Source organism: Ictidomys tridecemlineatus, chromosome 1 (assembly GCF_052094955.1).
Source record: "Ictidomys tridecemlineatus isolate mIctTri1 chromosome 1, mIctTri1.hap1, whole genome shotgun sequence".
Lineage (NCBI taxonomy): Eukaryota > Metazoa > Chordata > Mammalia > Rodentia > Sciuridae > Ictidomys > Ictidomys tridecemlineatus.
The window spans coordinates 186,707,106-186,723,493 of NC_135477.1; the positions used below are offsets into that span (position 1 = coordinate 186,707,106).

Here is a 16,388-nt window from a genome sequence, read left to right on the forward strand (position 1 = left end):
AGAGGGCCTGAGCGCCTGGGTCCTGGTGCAGAGGGCCTGGGCTCAGACCAGCCTGGAGCTGTGTGGACCTGGGCATGTCATGCAATCCTGTGTCCTGGGTCCTCTGCACTATCATCTGAGCACTTAAATGCGCCTCCTTATTTGTATCATGAGGCTGAATGTAACCTGATGCAGGTAAAGCTTTAGCATAAAATGGCTGGCTCAGCATAAATGTGCATGGCCTTTCAATTTTAAATATCTGGGAGGAAAAGCCACACACTAGCTAGTGGCTGACTCCAGGGAGGGAGTGGGTGGTTAAAGGCAGGGGAGGGGGAAGGGCTCCTCTCCTCCACTGTTGGGTGTGGTGATCTGCAGCTTCTGGGAGCTTTTGCAGGATGGCTTGTGATTCCCAAGTCCACCTGTGAGATGGTCTGAGTAGAGAGATTCCACAGCTGAGGACATTTGCATTTACAAGAAAAGACATGCCAGAGATAGCAGACCTGGGACAGGAATGCAGCTGCTTCCCTGAGGACAGAGACCAACAAGTTCTGAGACCTCTAGTCATACCCTGGACCACTGAACCTAGAGCTTCTCCCAAGCTCTTCCTCAAACATAATGACCAGGCATTTCTGCATGGAGAAGAGCTGACACCTCAGAAGAGGTGGCTGAACACAAGGGCTCAGGTCCTTGACCAGCTCTGTCTCTATTGTGGTTCAGTCCCTGACCCCAAATGAGAGGCACTTTGCATCAAAGAAGCTCCTCTGGAGGACAAGATGAGATTCAGATGGGAGGCCACACTTCAGCAAGTTCCCAGTGCCAGCTACCTTGTGTGGACCTTCCTGGAGTTGATGACAGCATTCTGCAGACCAGCATCCACCTGGCTTTCCAACTGAATCAGAACACAGGACATTCCAAACCAACTGTCACTGCCAAGAGTCACTCCCTTCAACTGACCAAGGCTGGGCAAGCAGTTCCTGGTGATCCTTGGTAAGTGTCACTGGGCTGGAGTTTCTGTGTCTTCTGAAGTAGGTCTGTGGTCCTCACTGTGTCACTTAACCTGGATTGAGAGCTGTCTCTGCAGCCTGGACCAAGTCCTACTGTTGATGGACACAGGCTGTGGCTGTAGTGCCCTCTCAGCTCACTACTTCCTCACCAAGGGTGTGTCTGCACACTCTCATCCCTCCTGAGACCCCTCAGTGACAGGAGACACAGCCCAATCTTCTCCTGGAGGGACACCTTATGAGCCACAGACCATGTCCCTTAATTCAGGACTGTCCCTGAGGAGCACCCAGTCCACCATTCCTCTGGCACCAAATGTCCTCTGCATTAATTCAGTGGCAAGGTGCCTTCTCTCAACTCTTCCATTACTGATTCCAAACAGCAGTGATCTGTCGTTATGAACCCTGAGGAATTCCTATGAAAAAATGTGATTTTTTTTTTTTTAAATCACTGAATCAAGATTGGGAATATATGGTCCTGGATTTCAGTAGCAGAGAAGCATTTGGCTTTTAGTTCCCATTCCCCATTATGTCTTGCTGAGCCTGGTAGCAGGATTCCCCTGGCCACATGAAACAGTGTGGTGGTATCCCCTGTAGTCACTGAAGTTCTGCATACAGGAAGAGCACATTTCTGCTTACAGTACTTGACAGAATTGCGGAGGCAGTGGGGCTGCGCACTGCTGCTGTGGAAAGAATGATCTGTGTCGCTGGGTCTTATCTGATAGCTGTTTTGCACACTGCAGAGCGTGCACATGGTGAGCAGCAGCCGGCTGTCTTGTTCTAACTGTGACAACATGAATACATGTACACAGGCATCTGTGGGAGCTGAGAAGGGGGCTGAGGAGAAGCGATTCAGCTCAAGCACAAAGCAAAGTTTGAATTCTCATAATAAGGAAATACTCGGTTCCTGTGTAATTCATCAAAAACACTTTGGTTTCTTGAGATATTAAAATAGCTGGGCATGGTGGCGCCTACCTATAATCCCAGTAGCTTGGAGGCTTAGGCAGGAGGATAGAGAGTTCAAAACCACCCTCACCAACTCAGTGAGGTCCTAAGCAACACATTGAAACCCTAAGCTCTCAGTGAGACCTTGTCTGAAAATAAAATACAAAAGATGCTGGGGATGTGGCACAGTGGTTAAGCACCATTGGGTTCAATCCCCAGTACACACACACACACACACACACACACACACACACACACACACACAAACACTATGTAAATGTATATAGAAACCCACATGAATATAATCATTCAGAAACAAAAATGGATGCATGTAAATATAGAATGTACTTACATCACAATAAAATACCACAAAATGCAATATTTAATATACCATTAAATTATACATACTTCTATTATTCAAGTAAAGATGCCAATAAATGAGATGTAAATCTGTAATTGTGCCATTGCTTCACAACTCTGTGGCTCTCTGTGAAACCAAGGGGTGACCATGGGGTATATATTCTATGGGGTGAATAGAATGTGAAGCATCCCTGGAGAAGGGTGTTCAAATGAATCGCTTGGGTTCTCCTGTAGGGTGAAGGGGTAACTTTATTTAAAACAGTCACAACATTTTCCAATAATCCTTGTAAAGAATTGCAATGGGATTTTTCAAGGTCCCAGATATCCTTACTTACTAGCATGTTTTTTTCTGTCCTCCAAAGCCTAGAAGCCAGGACCATGGCGTGAGGAAGAGGCTGCAGTCCGTGTCCCAGCTGGGAAGCCCCTGAGTGGGCAGAGCCAGCACCTCCTGCCAGTGGCAGTTCCTCAGCCCAGAGCACAAGGCCAGTCCAGGCCCAGTCACCCATCAGAGCAGGACCAGGCCACCCCTCCTGCAACAAAGCACACCCGGCACTTCACCAGCTTCTTCATCCTTCAGCTCCTGTCTTTCCTTAACCACTCAAAGTAACGATGAAAGGGAAAATTCTGTTTATTGTCAGCTCCTTACAAATCATCAGCAAACAAACCATGTTTGAAACAAAGGGCAAAAGTCAAACTCAATAAGAGTATTTCACTTATTAAGTGTCTCTGGGACTGGGACCAGAGTTCCAGCAAACCAGCCCTGGAGGGCATCCCCTGCCAGGGCCCGGTGCTCCCTGTGGTCCTCCCTGAGGGCTTCTCCCTTGTGCCCCTCAGCTCTTTCTCAGGGCCATGTCCCTTCTGGGATCAGTGTGGGACTCGATGCTGCAAAGCACCAAGTGAGCCTTCTTGACAGCCTGGGATTCCTCAGCATCACCTGAAACACAAATGCAACAGATTGAGCAAGACCTGGAGCCAGAGCCCTTATTTCAGCTGAACCTGGCGGCTCCTTAGCAGAGCGAACTACTAGAGAGACAGGCCCCAGCCACTTCCAGGACTTGGAAGAGCCTCTGAGGACAGACACAGACCATCGTAGGAAGAGAGAACTTCTGTACCCATAAAGTTCACCCAAGGAAGAAAGAACAATGACCCAGTGAAAAAACACTGGAATGTCTTGTCACAAGGATTGTGATGACTCCACACATAACAGTCTCTAAAAATAGGAAACGTGGGGTGACCACCACACCAGGCCATTTTTGACACTGTATAGTTTATTTCTGCTTGCCTACTAACTCTGACTAGGGCTGCCAGTACATGGTGAGGGGAATCAGGGGGTCTGTCCTTGCCTTCCTCCGCCTTTGAGGGAAAGGTGGTCATTCTTTGTCTATAAGTCAGTTAGCTGTGGTTTTCATAAACACCTTTCTTGGGTTGCTTTGAGTTCCTCCTACTCTTAATTTCTTGATGAATACTGTTAGGAAAGGGTATTAAACTTCATGACACGTTTTTCCATGTGTGCTAAGATTGCTGTGTGACTTTTAATCTTCGTCTTTCCGTGCAGCGAATCACGGAGGTTCCTACAGGGATCGTCCTCCAAGCCAGGGATAAATCCCGCTTCATAGAGGTGTTGGATGTTTCTAATGTATCGACACATCTTTTCCTAGAGTTTGTTTAGGATCTTTAATATCCAGGTTCCTCTGATATGGCCCTGGCTTTTATTGTGCTCAGGTGACTTTGTGTGGCTTTGAGTGTAGCTTACTCTGGTCTCATCAAGATCAGTTTGTAAGTTTTCCCTAATATGCTTTTTGGAAGATATTTTAAAAATTGATATTAAGTGTTATTTAAAACAGTCACCACATTTTCCAATAATCCTTGAAAGAATTGCAATGGGGTTTTCAAGGTCCCAGCCATCTGATCCTGGAACTTCCTTTATTGGGAACTTTTTAACTATCAGTTCAATCTCCTCTTAGCTGTTAGTCTGTTCCTATTTCTTACGTTTGTTGATTCAGTCCAGAGAGGCTCTAGATTCCTTGGAATTTACCCATTTCTTCTGTTTACCCTATTTATTGGGAAACACTTGTTAATCCCAGTCATTTATGATCCTTTTTTTCTGCAGGAGCTGTTATAAAGTCTCCTTTTCTAAATGTTTATGTGAATTTTCTCTTTTTAAATTTATTTCACATAGAAGTTTGTCAATTTGGGTGACTTTTCAATTTTACCACTCTTTTCCTTTTTCTATTTTTACATTCTCAGTTTCATTGTTTTTCTTTCCTGTATTTATTATTTCCTTCTCTCTGCTGATTTGGGGTCTGGGTTTCCTTGCAGCCCCAGGCTGCGTGCTCCTGAGCTTGCTGAGACATCTTGGGTGATAGGGAGCTGTGGCTGGAGAAGGCGGGTCATGGGGATATGTCTTTGGGGTGTGTATTTTGTCGTGGTGAGGGGAACCCCTCTTTCTCTGTTTCCTGGTGCCATGTCCCCAGCTGCTTTCCACTGCCACACTTTTCGGCCATGATGTTCTACCTCACCTTGGGCCCAGAGGCTATGGAGTTGGCCATCTATGGACTGAGACTTCTGAGACTCCCAAATAAACTCTTCCTCCTCTAACTGCTTGTCAGGTCTTCTGATCCCAGGAGTGAGAAAGCCAGCTACAACATGTGGTGATGTTCTTTGAGACTTTCCTCTTCATCTTTTTTTTTTTTTTTTTTTGCATAAAGTGCACTTACATCTTGAGACGTGTGTAAAACTTCTTATAGTAGTCTTTTATTAAGCTGATAGCAACTTTAGGTATTTCTGATTTCAGTTCTCTTAATGTTAACACATTTTTTTGGCGATAGCTGACCTTAGTACTTTTGCCTTTTAATTTTTGTACTAGTGTTAAGTGTCCTACATGCTACCATTTCTTTTATTCAGCTTTCTCATCGCTGTGACAAACGACTGACAAGAACAATATAGAGCAGGAAAACTTTCTCTGACCATGGTGTCAGAGGTCTCAGTCCATAGAGAGCTGACTCCCTAGCTCTGGGCCCAAGATGAGGTAGAACATCACAGTAGGCAGGGTGGTGGAGAAAGCCACTCGGGAAGAGGGAAGCAGAGAGCACCACGGACCAGGGACAAAACAGTAACCCAAAGGCACACTCTAGTGACCCAGCTCCTCAGTCACACGCCACCTCCCAAATCACCACCCAGTGAATCTGTCAGTGGATTAATGCACTGACCAGGTTTTGGCTCTTGGAATCTAATCCTTTCACCCCTGCAGCATGTGCACTGCCTCACCATGAGCTTGGGGGACAACACGCCTCCCAGCCATGAGGACTGCAGTGTTTTGTTGTTCTGAACTTGCCTGCATATCTGCCCTCCCTGAGATGCATATTCTTTCAGATGTCGTCCTTTGCAGTTTGGGGCTTTCCTTTCAACTGGAGCTGTACCATTAGTGTTTCCTGTGAAGCCTTCCTGCAGGGCCAGCTGCTGGACCCCCAGGGAGGGCTCTTGCTTTCTGGGTTCTATATGTTACACTGCCCTCCCAAAATACTGAGACCTGAGTAATCAATCTTATAATTATTTTCCATTTATCATCTAAGGACTGAGTAAATATTTTAAAAATTAAATACTATTTTAATTGTACATACTTACAGGGCACAGCATGAATTTTCAAGGCATGTGTATAAACTACAATGACCAAATTTAGATATCAACATTTCCATCTCTCCAACTTTTTAATCTTTGAAAAGTTTTGCAGCATTACATAGTTTAATTATTATGACTAAATTGTTGCAAATAATTTCAGAATAAATATGCTATGATTCAGAAAATATTTAGCAATATTGATAATATCTCAAATTAAACCTCCATAAATTAAAATTTGAAGGACTTAACGTGCGGCCGGGTTCGATCCTCAGCACCACATACAAACAACGATGTTGTGTCCGCCGAGAAATGGAAAATAAATATTAAAAAAAATTCTCTCTCTCTCTCTCTCTCTCTCTCTCTCTCTCTCTCTCTCTCTCCACTCACTCTCTCAAAAAAAAACACCCACAAAATTACAAATTATATGATACTCAAAGCAATTTAAATACTTGAAAATTAAAAATAAAACTCCAAAAGAAATTACAACATGGAGTAGATATTGCACTAAATCTAATTTGGCAATTCATTTGGAAGGTGAAAAGCAAATGAGAACTAAGAACCCCCATAGTTTCCACCCACTGACAGAAATCACGCTGCCTAGCGCCCTCTGCTGGATGACCCGCCCATGGCCCACGTGTAGGGAATACAGCCTGGCTTGGTTTCTGTTTCCTTCTCCTGAATAAAAAGAGGACTCCTCGTTTTATAGCTTAATTGTGAAACCGTGTGGATTCTCAAGAGTATTTCAGTTTATTTGGATCCATAATGTAAACTTTACTCTGTACTTTTAAGTTCAAATTTGTGTGATTTTTTCCTTACCGTAGGTGAAGTTAGTTTTCCCTAATATGTTTTTCCCCCAAACCACCTAAAATGTTCTCATAATAATTTTAACATATGCTCAAAATGAAGGTTATTTAATAAATTCTGACATAAGCAACAATATTAGAAAAAAACTTTATTCAAATAAAATCATAATGGATTCAACTAAAGAATTTCAGGAAATAAATTTTGTTCTATAATGGATTAAATGTTTAAAAAAATGAGAAAATGTCAGATGAATTTAATAGTTCATACAAACGCAAAATAATTCATACACATATGGGCAGATGAGAATATTGATAAATATTTATTTCTAAACTGTTTCAAGGTAAGAAAATTTGCATGTTAATAAATGTACTAAGTAGTACTATGAAGGGGAAAATTCAGGGATCTTTTGTATCTAAATTGAGCAGTTCCTGGTGAATTGTGTTGATTAACCACCATTCTGGGTAAAATTAATTGAATCTATAGGTTTGTTCACAGTTGGTTAGAACAGATCTGACCCATCTTTGTTCATGAAGAGCCCTCAAGGACGTCATGGAAGTAAAGGTTTGGGATCCTGGGTCAATGAGATTCTGGGGCCCCTTACTTACTTTGACAGATAAGAATGTGGCATGAAATGCAGTGGTCAGTTTTACTGTCTCCCAGGCAAATGCTGCAGTTAGATTGACCATTTTTCTTCCCAGCCCCCTTTGAAGTCTGGTGCCTGGTGTCTGATAGTAGGACCAGGATCCAGGGAGCACCTTCTTGCTTTCAGGTGGTTTCTCTGGGGACCCCCAGCCTTTGCATGCTCTCAATATTCACGGAAAAAGGGTGGTGCTGCACACGGCCTGTGAGACCCAGAGCCTCAGCGCCCAGGTGCCTAAGAGCAGGACGAAAGCCAGGCATCCTCGCCAAGGTCCCTACTACAAGCCTCAATCGTGCGGAGAAGTCACGGGTCAGCGTGTTTCACCGCAGGCAGTCCATGATGCGCCCCTTACACTCTTACCCAAGACCTTGGGTAACCAGAGCTCACCGGCACATGTGCACCTGTTCTGCTCATAAAATGAGGTTCTGTCATTGTTCCACCCTCCTGCTCCATAACAAGACGCACTAAGGAATCTTATTAAAACTTCTCAAAGGAACAGGCAACCCAGGAGCGTAGCAGCTGTGTCTGTGGCTGAGTGCCCTCTGCCACTCTCCCTCCTGCGCTCCAACCCCGCATCCACGGAACCTCGCTTCCATGGACTGGGAAAGAGGAACCGCAGATTGATCCATGAGTTTAGTCCTGAGAGCCTAAGGTCAGAGGCAAGATTTTCGGTGTAGTAAATTGTTTGGGATTGGACAAAGTTCATACAAATAGCTTAAAATTTAAGAATTTGCTAGGGCAAAGATATCGAGGTGAGGACTGAAGTGTCACTGGGTAGATTTCACGAACCAAGCCTTATTTTCCTAAGTCTGAGGATTCTGATTGGAAACGTTCCCAGATAGTTGGCTCCTTGAATCTCCTGCATCAAATACTGAAGTCAGTTACTGTTCTGCAGGCTTACCTTCCTGAGCTGGAACTTGGCAGAACACCTGGTGGTGCAGACCCGGGTGTTCTCAGCTCCCTGGACCCCCATCTGAGTACTGTCCTCCTCAGTTGAAGGACAGACTATTCCTGTCCATAAGGAGCAATTCAGACCTGCCCAGGCTGGCTGGATGGCTATTGCCTATGGGGTCCCCTTCTTCATCATTCCATCTTCCAATAGTGCCAGCATTCGGATCAGAATAACACAACCCAGAATTCCATCTCATTGGCTGAAGTGTAGATTCTTACATGGAGATCTGCTGTTTCACCTTTTTGGAGTAAGATCCCCAAAGATCTCTTTGTTGAGAGGGGAAACAGATGAGCCCAGTAGCCCTGTATGTTCTAAGCCATCTAGATCACTCTAGATCATCCTAGATCATCCTAAAGGAGCACGTGTTTCCCTAGAAGCCTTCCTGTCCAGTTTGCTCTGCTGCCAAAGCAGCACCAGTCCTTGGGGAAGAACAGCGAGTAGGGTTACAGTTTGAACATGGAGTTTTCTCCAGAGATCGTGCACTGCAGGGCGGTCCTCAGGGTGGCAGGGCAGGTGTGTAGGACGTTCAAGAGGTGGAATCTGGGATGAAGTGACTGGGCTGGGGCGTACTGCCCTGGAGGGGGCTGATTCTGGTCTCACAGTGAGTGGGGCCTTGAGGGAGCGAGTTATCAAGAAGACAAGACTGGCCCTGCCTGGGCTCTGGCTCCTCCCCACCATGATGCCCCCTCTCCAAGATCCTTAGGGAGGGCTGCACTAATGTAACCCGATCCTGGATTTTTGGTCTCCAAGCTATAAGCAACATAAATCTCTTTCCTTCATCAGTGCACAGCTTTAAGAATTTTGTTATAACAGCAGAAAATGGATGAAGACACTAATTTTTTACCAAAATACAGCCACATTAGTGTCCAGTAGTATAGCTTTGGTGCCATGTGAATGCTCTTAGCCATAGACACCAACTGCCTCAGCTAAATGAGAGATGGTCCTCTCTTAGACCTCAGACACCACAGTTTCTGTCTCATGCCACTAGACTGGTGCCACAGTCAGGCCAGCAAGCCCTCCCTGTACTGCCCTACAGGCAAAAGTCTTCTCACACTAAAGTGAACCCATAAAGTTTGAAAGAAGGGACAGCTCCTTCAAATGCAGACACCTTTTTAAGCTACAAGAATCACGAAGAACCAGGGAATCATAATGCCACACAAGGAGCACAGTAAGTGTTCGGTAACTGACCCCAAGGAATCAGAGATCATGAAAAAACAGAAACACAACCTACCAAAACATTTAGGGTAAACCAAAGCAGTTCTAAGAAGGAAGCATATAGTGAATAAACACTTTAAAAACCAGAGCCAGGCATGGTGGCCTGTGCCTGTAATCTCATGAGGATCACCAGCTGGGAGGCTGAGGCAGGGGGATCACAAGTTCAAAGCAAGCCTCAGCAACTTATTGAGGCCCCAAGCAAGTTAATAAAAGTAAAAAGGGCTGGAGATGTGGTTCTGTGGTAAAGCACCCCTGGATTCAATTCTTCATACCTAAATAAATAAAGAAAAGAAAAATCCCAAATGAATAATTTAATGTTACACTTCAAGTAGCCAAAAAAAAAAAAAAAAAGAACAAAGATTGAATGGAAAATAAACGAAATAGAGACCAGAAAAACAATAGAAAAAAGCAACAGAAATAACAATTTTTTTGATAAAATAACAACATTAACATTAGCTGTAATATGAAAAAAGAGAAGACTCAAATCAATAAAATCAGAAAAAAATGCAGCAACATTATAAATAATACTAAAGAAATGCAAAAGGTTATAGTAGGCACAATAATAATAATAATATCCACAATTATATAACAATGAATTGGATGACCTTGAATATGTGGATAGACTCCTAGACATGTTCAGCCTGCAGCTTTCCTTGTGAGGTGGCCATGAGGCTGTGGTTAGGGCCATAGATGCCCACAGGCCCATGTGCCAAGGCATGGCATCTGGCTCTGGTCTGCAGGAAGGTCCTGGATGGTTTAGGCCACTGGTGGGCCTTGTGGAAGGAACACAGGTCCCAAAGGCATGTCGTGAAGGGGATATCAGATCCATACCCTGCCTCTCTCCCTTTATGTTACATTTAATAAATGAATTCAGTAAAGTTTGCAGGATGTAAAACCAACATACAAATCCCAAAAATGTACTCTCTGAAAAGGAAATAAAATAACATTACAATAAAATAAGATAAAAATTAAAACACTCAAGAAAAAATTTAACCAAGGAGGTTAAAGTATGTACCCTTTGTTAGCACAAAGTGGCCAAGCAGGGTGCAAACTTCATGGATCAGCACAGCCTTTATTTAGCGGTGGAGTCATGCCTCTGGTAGACATGCTTTCCTGATGGAAAATAAGCCACTGGTAAAAGGGGCGTCTGTGTTTCTATGTGCTACACTGAAAGGTGACTTGATTATTGACAGAGTGTGTTAGTTTGGGCACTCAGGAAACCCGTTTGTGAGAATTTGAGCTTTTTCCCCACTGGGCAATATTTTTCCCTTGGATAAGAATGGAGGATCTGGGGTCAATATTCAGTGCTCTTCTCCTTCAGGGTCCCATTGTACTTCACTAGGAAAGGATTATTTTGGGGGATGGATCAATGCTTTGGCTTTCTCCCAGAGACTGCCACTCCAGGCTTGGTGGATGTCTCCTTCCCAGGGATGGTCTTATCATTAGATGATGTTGGCTTCCTTCCCAGGGACTGTCCTGTCACTGGAAGACAACATATTGGGACAGGATCAGTGTTATCCCTATGTTGCCTTCTTCCTCATTTCATCTTCCCAGGCCACACTGTTTTGGGGTTTGTCATTTTCCATATCTTACACCCTTAAGTCCATAAGACATTGGTGCAAACAATTGAAGAAGATAATCAGTAAATAGAAAGTTACTCTATTTAGATGGATGGAAAGAATTAATATTCAAATTTCCATAATACTCACAGGGATCTATGTATGTAGTGAAATCACCATGAAAATATTAATGCTCCATCAAAATAGAAAAAGATGCAAAAATTTATATGGAACCACAGAAGAACCCAAATAACTACATCAAATCTGAGCATTTTAACAAAGTCTCATGTTCTCTGATATCAAAATATACTACAAAGCTACAGAGACCCAAACAGTGTAGTACTGACATAAAAACACACATGTAGATGAATACAGCAAAATAGAGATCTCAGGAGAAAGCCTGTTAAGGTCTGTAAACAAGTCAAAAATAACACCTGGTATTTTGCCAGGGGAATGTTAGAGTTCGTAAACAAGTCTGGATGGTGCCTAGAAAAATGCCAGAGGGAGTGGTTTGAGAAGTAACAAAAGCAAGCCATTAAGTGTGGAGATTCCTTATTGGTTGACTGATGTATCTAGTTTATGCTAATTAAGATAAGCTGTGCAGAATGTATAAATAGCTCTGTTGTCCTACAATAAATGGCTCCCATTCCTGCTGTATCAATGTACACAAGTTATTCACCCCCTGGCTATTCTGCTGCAGCCGCACTGCGGCAAAAGCCCACTCACATTTTCCAAAAAACTGATTTTCCTAAAGTTACCAAGAATACGCCATGAGGAAATGATAGCCTCTCGAGTAACTGGTGCCAGGAAAAATGGATATTTACTGATGGGGATGGGATTGGGCCTTTATTTGATAGCACATATAAAATTCAAAATGTATTGGATAGTTAAATTTTAGAGCTGAAACCATAAAACTACCAGATAAATCAGGCAAGAAACTTTCTTGACATTGGGCTTAGATAATTTTTAATGGGACCCCAAAGCACAAGCAATAGAAGCAAAGATGTGAATGTGCCAAACTAAAAAGCTTGTAGCCAACAAACAAATTAATCAATTAAGTGAAAGGTCAACTTGCAGAATGGGAGAATGTATTTGCAGACCCATATATCTGATAAGGGTGCCCTATCCAAAAAACATAAGGTATTCAGGAGCAAAGAAACAACCCAATTTAAAGAACTCAAGGCAGGGCTGCGGGTGTAGCTCAGCGGCAGAACATTTGTCTAGCATGCCCAGGGCCTGGATTCCATCCCCAGCATTGCAGAAAAGGAAAAAGAAAACAACAAAATAAAAAAACAACCAAGGCAAAGGACCTAAACAAATGCTTTTCAAAGGAAGCCAGACAAATAATCTACTCTGTAAGAGAAAAAATGTCCAACATCAAGGATCCTCATGCAGATTAAAATCACAATGAAGTGCGACCTCACACCTCCTGGAGCTGCCCTTGTCAAAAAGGCAAAGTGTAGCCAGTCTTGGCAAAGGTGTGGAGAAAAGGGATCCCTGTCTAGTGCCGGTAGGAATGTAATTAGCAATCCTTGTGGAAAATATGCAAGCTTCTTAAAAGTTAAACATGGCTCAGAAAAAATGAAAATGAAAATTATTTTTTATAATTTAACAGAAATTTTTATTTATTCCACATATAGAGGCAATATAGGTTTGAGGAAAATGTTACGGATTCTCTAACCAAGGTGCAGGGGGCCAATTCTTGTTTCTGCTGATCTCAGCATATAAAAATATTTGCATGTAAAATAGTTAAAAGTTTGTTTTAGCTGTGTGAACGTGGATATGTTCCTGAATTCCCATTTTCACATCCGTGGAGTGTAGATGAAACAGCAGCAATATTGCAAAGTTATATCATGAGTCCATATATATCTGGCTATAACATAAAATATCTAAACTGTCTCCCAGAATGCCAATGTGGAAAAAGTTACTGAATTTTATTGTTTAATAGCTCAAGAGAAAAAAAAAGGTGACCATTTCAATGGATACTTTATAAAACTGGGTTTCATTTCCTAATAAATTCATAGAAATGACTAATGAAAGAAAAGTATGCTTAATATATTTGGCCCTCATCTACAACACGCATTCCTGTTCCCTGCTTGTTTTGGGCTCTTTGATGTCTAGCTAAATCTGGTACCATGACAGAAGTGTGTCCTCCAACAAACCCTTAGTAACCCCGTGAAGAACGACAGGCTCTATATGAGGCACTTGAATGAGTTAGGGGAGAAGAGGTCGCCTCAAGAGGTTGCCTTTACGGAATTTTTAAGTATTTTACATGCAAATATTTTTATATTCCGAGGAAATATTTAAAGTCCAACAAGCTGCAGTATGGCCGATTTTCTCTTTCTCCCATTCCACAATTTCCAGTACGTCTTGGTCATTTCGGGGTCGGTTGCGCACCATCCTTTTGTCCCGGAGTGCTGTTCGGGTTTGCTTGGTCCTTCACAGGTGCGCAGTGACCACCAGGAAGCTCTCCTTCTGCAGAGGACGGATCTTCCCACACAGTCCCCCCCCCACCCCCCACCGCTGCTCTGATCTCCCTGTTTCTCAGACTGCAGATGGTGGGAGGCAGAACGTGTGCGCCAAAGCAATCACCAAGTCCTGCGCAGAGGAAGCCTCCACAGCTGGCGCCACGGCTGCCCAGAGCCCGGTGGTCGGGAAGAGCACGGTGACCAGCAGCTGCGGAGAGCAGGTGAAGATGGCCTTCGCTCGGCTCTCCACCGAGGGGAGAAGATTCAGAAGAGGCGATCATAAGAACAAAGCACCCCAGCACCAAGCACGAGCTCAGAGCCAGGGCCTCAAATTCCACCAAGAAAACCTCACAGGAAACCAGGGCCATCACTTGAGAGATGTTGCAGAAAAACTGGTGGATCCCGCTGGATCTTGAAATGCACTCCCAAAATACGTTGCCAGTGTGGACGCCACGTAGGAAAAGCAACTTAGCCAGGCAGCGGCTGCCACCTAGTGGCATTTTGCTGGGTTTATCGTGGCTCCATAGTGGAGCAAGTGACAGATGGCCAGATAGCGGTCATAGGACATGACCCTGAGAAAGGCCGGCTGTGCCTGAGCGGCACCGCCGCGCTAGGAGATGGAGGCGTGGTGAGTCAGGGCGCCCTGCGCAGACTCGGAGAGAGTGACTGGGACATAGCACAGGTCCAGAAAGGTCAGGTTCCGCAGGAAGAAATACTGAGGCGTGAGAGTGAGGGCCGCCAGGCTGAGCAGGTTCCCTGCCACCACTGGCAAGGTAAAGCAGCAGGAGCAGCCCTCTGGGACCAGCGGCAGCCCTCGGTTATCTGAGAGGCCCAGGAACAGGAATTCGGCCACCTCTGAGAGATTGTCCACGTAGCAGGGAGATCTGCGAGCTGCTTATGAAGCGGAAGACATGCAACGAATTAAAATAAGGGGCTGGGGCTGCAGCTCAGTGATTGAGGGCTTCCTCGCATGAGTGAGGCACTGGGTGCCACCCTCAGCACCACATGAAAATAAATGAATAAATCAAAGATATTGTGTCCATCTACAATTTAAAAAAATATTTTAAAAAATTAAAATGAGTTTTTAGAAAATGAAACCTGAGTGTGTAGAAATGAGTCCTGCATTAGTTGAGACTATTGGATTTCTTAAGTACATGGGTGGAGGTAGACTTTTATTTTTTTTACATGGACATATTTTTGAGAGAGATATGCCTATAAGAATTAGTAACTCATTTCCAAAAGATTTTATTGATGAAGTTTATGTCCTATTCTGTATTCCTCAAACATGAGATCAATAATTTTGCATCAAATGAAACTATGTTAAAAATTCTCAGATTTCAAGTTCCAAGGTAAATAACTGAATAAGAATTTGTGGAATAAAACCAATAATTTGGCTCACACAAAAGTATCTGGGTGATTTTTTTGGTGTGTCTTTTATTTGTGTTTTCTATGACCGTGTGTTTGTGACCATAGTTCTACTGGGGGGGGGGGGACAGCCTGCCCAGCTTGTTGTGCAATACCGTTGGTGGTAAGTGATGCTACAATGAGGATTTACCACTTAAGTCAAGGAAGGAATTGGAACTTTGACTTCACAGCACGCAGTGAATGATTCTGATCCTAGAGAGGACAGTTTATTTTGTTTCAGGGCACAAGCTACACAGCAGTCATGACAATGCGGCACCTGGTGGCATGCTCTCTGTGCCAGCTGCTGACAACCGTAGAGCATACACACAACTCAGTCAATACTCACAATGGCACAATAAAACGGATTTGTCAGTCTTGTCATTCTACAGAAGAAATGGGCCTGGCACATCAACTGACTTTCCCAATGTCTCTTGGAAAGCCAGAGGCCAAGCCAGTTTGCTATCAGGACAATCAATTCATGTCCAGCATGTGTTGCTGAAGCAGTCCAGAGCCCCCCACCCAGAAGACCTTTGCTTTTATAGTTAAGCTTCTCCTCTTGTCAGATCAGTAGGATGTCTGCAGAGGTTATTGTGGTTTAAGTTTCCTCTTTCTGGTAAATGCCAGGCTTGTACACAAAAGATGTGACAGAGTAGAGTCTGAAAATTTGTTGTAAAAAAAAAAAAAAAAGATATCATCTCTGTTTTCTTGGTACAACTTGTGAAACCTGGGTCTGATCTGGGGGATGGAACAGAGAGCACTTGTCATGTAAACCTCAAAGTCCCCACACATACTGGGTACAAAGTTCAATAAATTTCCAAAGTCTTGGTTCAGAGGAAGAGTTCTTAGGTGAGAGCCACCTCTGAACCCTGCAATCAATAATCCTGCTTCCTGAAAAGCCCTTGGGTGTCCTGTCTCTTCTGTCCTACTTTATCAAAAACCTCCACATCCTACTAACTCTCTTTAAGGGATCACAGTTTCAAACAACCTGATTTCATGAAAATTAACATTTTTCTACAGGGTTGCTTAATTGGTGGGTATATTTGCCCATTCTCAGTGGTACTTTCTGCATGTTTGAAACATCAGCCCATCTGCATCAAAAACATCCCTGTGCTTGGTTCTGTCCTCAGGACTTCAGAATATTGCCACTCAAAACAATTTATTAAGCTACTCCAAATAAGAGGCAACCTTAAACTAGTCATTTTAAAACCAAGTTACTGATTAGCCCTCTTAATTCAGCATTGTTGTATTACCTTGTGTGACTAGTGGTGGACTCTGTAAAACACACACTGCTCCCTTTACAACAAGGTATGTCCTCTCCAAACTGCAGGAGCCAGAACCCATGATTTATGACAAATGACAGGACAATCATCTCTCCATGGGTTATAAATAATAGCTTGAGATATTTCATCATACCATTAATTAGCTGAAAAGACTGACCCTTACACA

General features: G+C 43.5%; 1 long non-coding RNA gene across 1 annotated transcript; it reads left to right on the forward strand.

Annotated features, from left to right (window-relative positions):
* Window positions 1-764: 764 nt before the first annotated feature.
* Window positions 765-3,411, forward strand: LOC144378595 (uncharacterized). The gene is made up of 2 exons (XR_013440438.1): window positions 765-966; window positions 2,645-3,411. It is a non-coding gene; the product is annotated as an uncharacterized LOC144378595 (long non-coding RNA).
* Window positions 3,412-16,388: the final 12,977 nt, after the last annotated feature.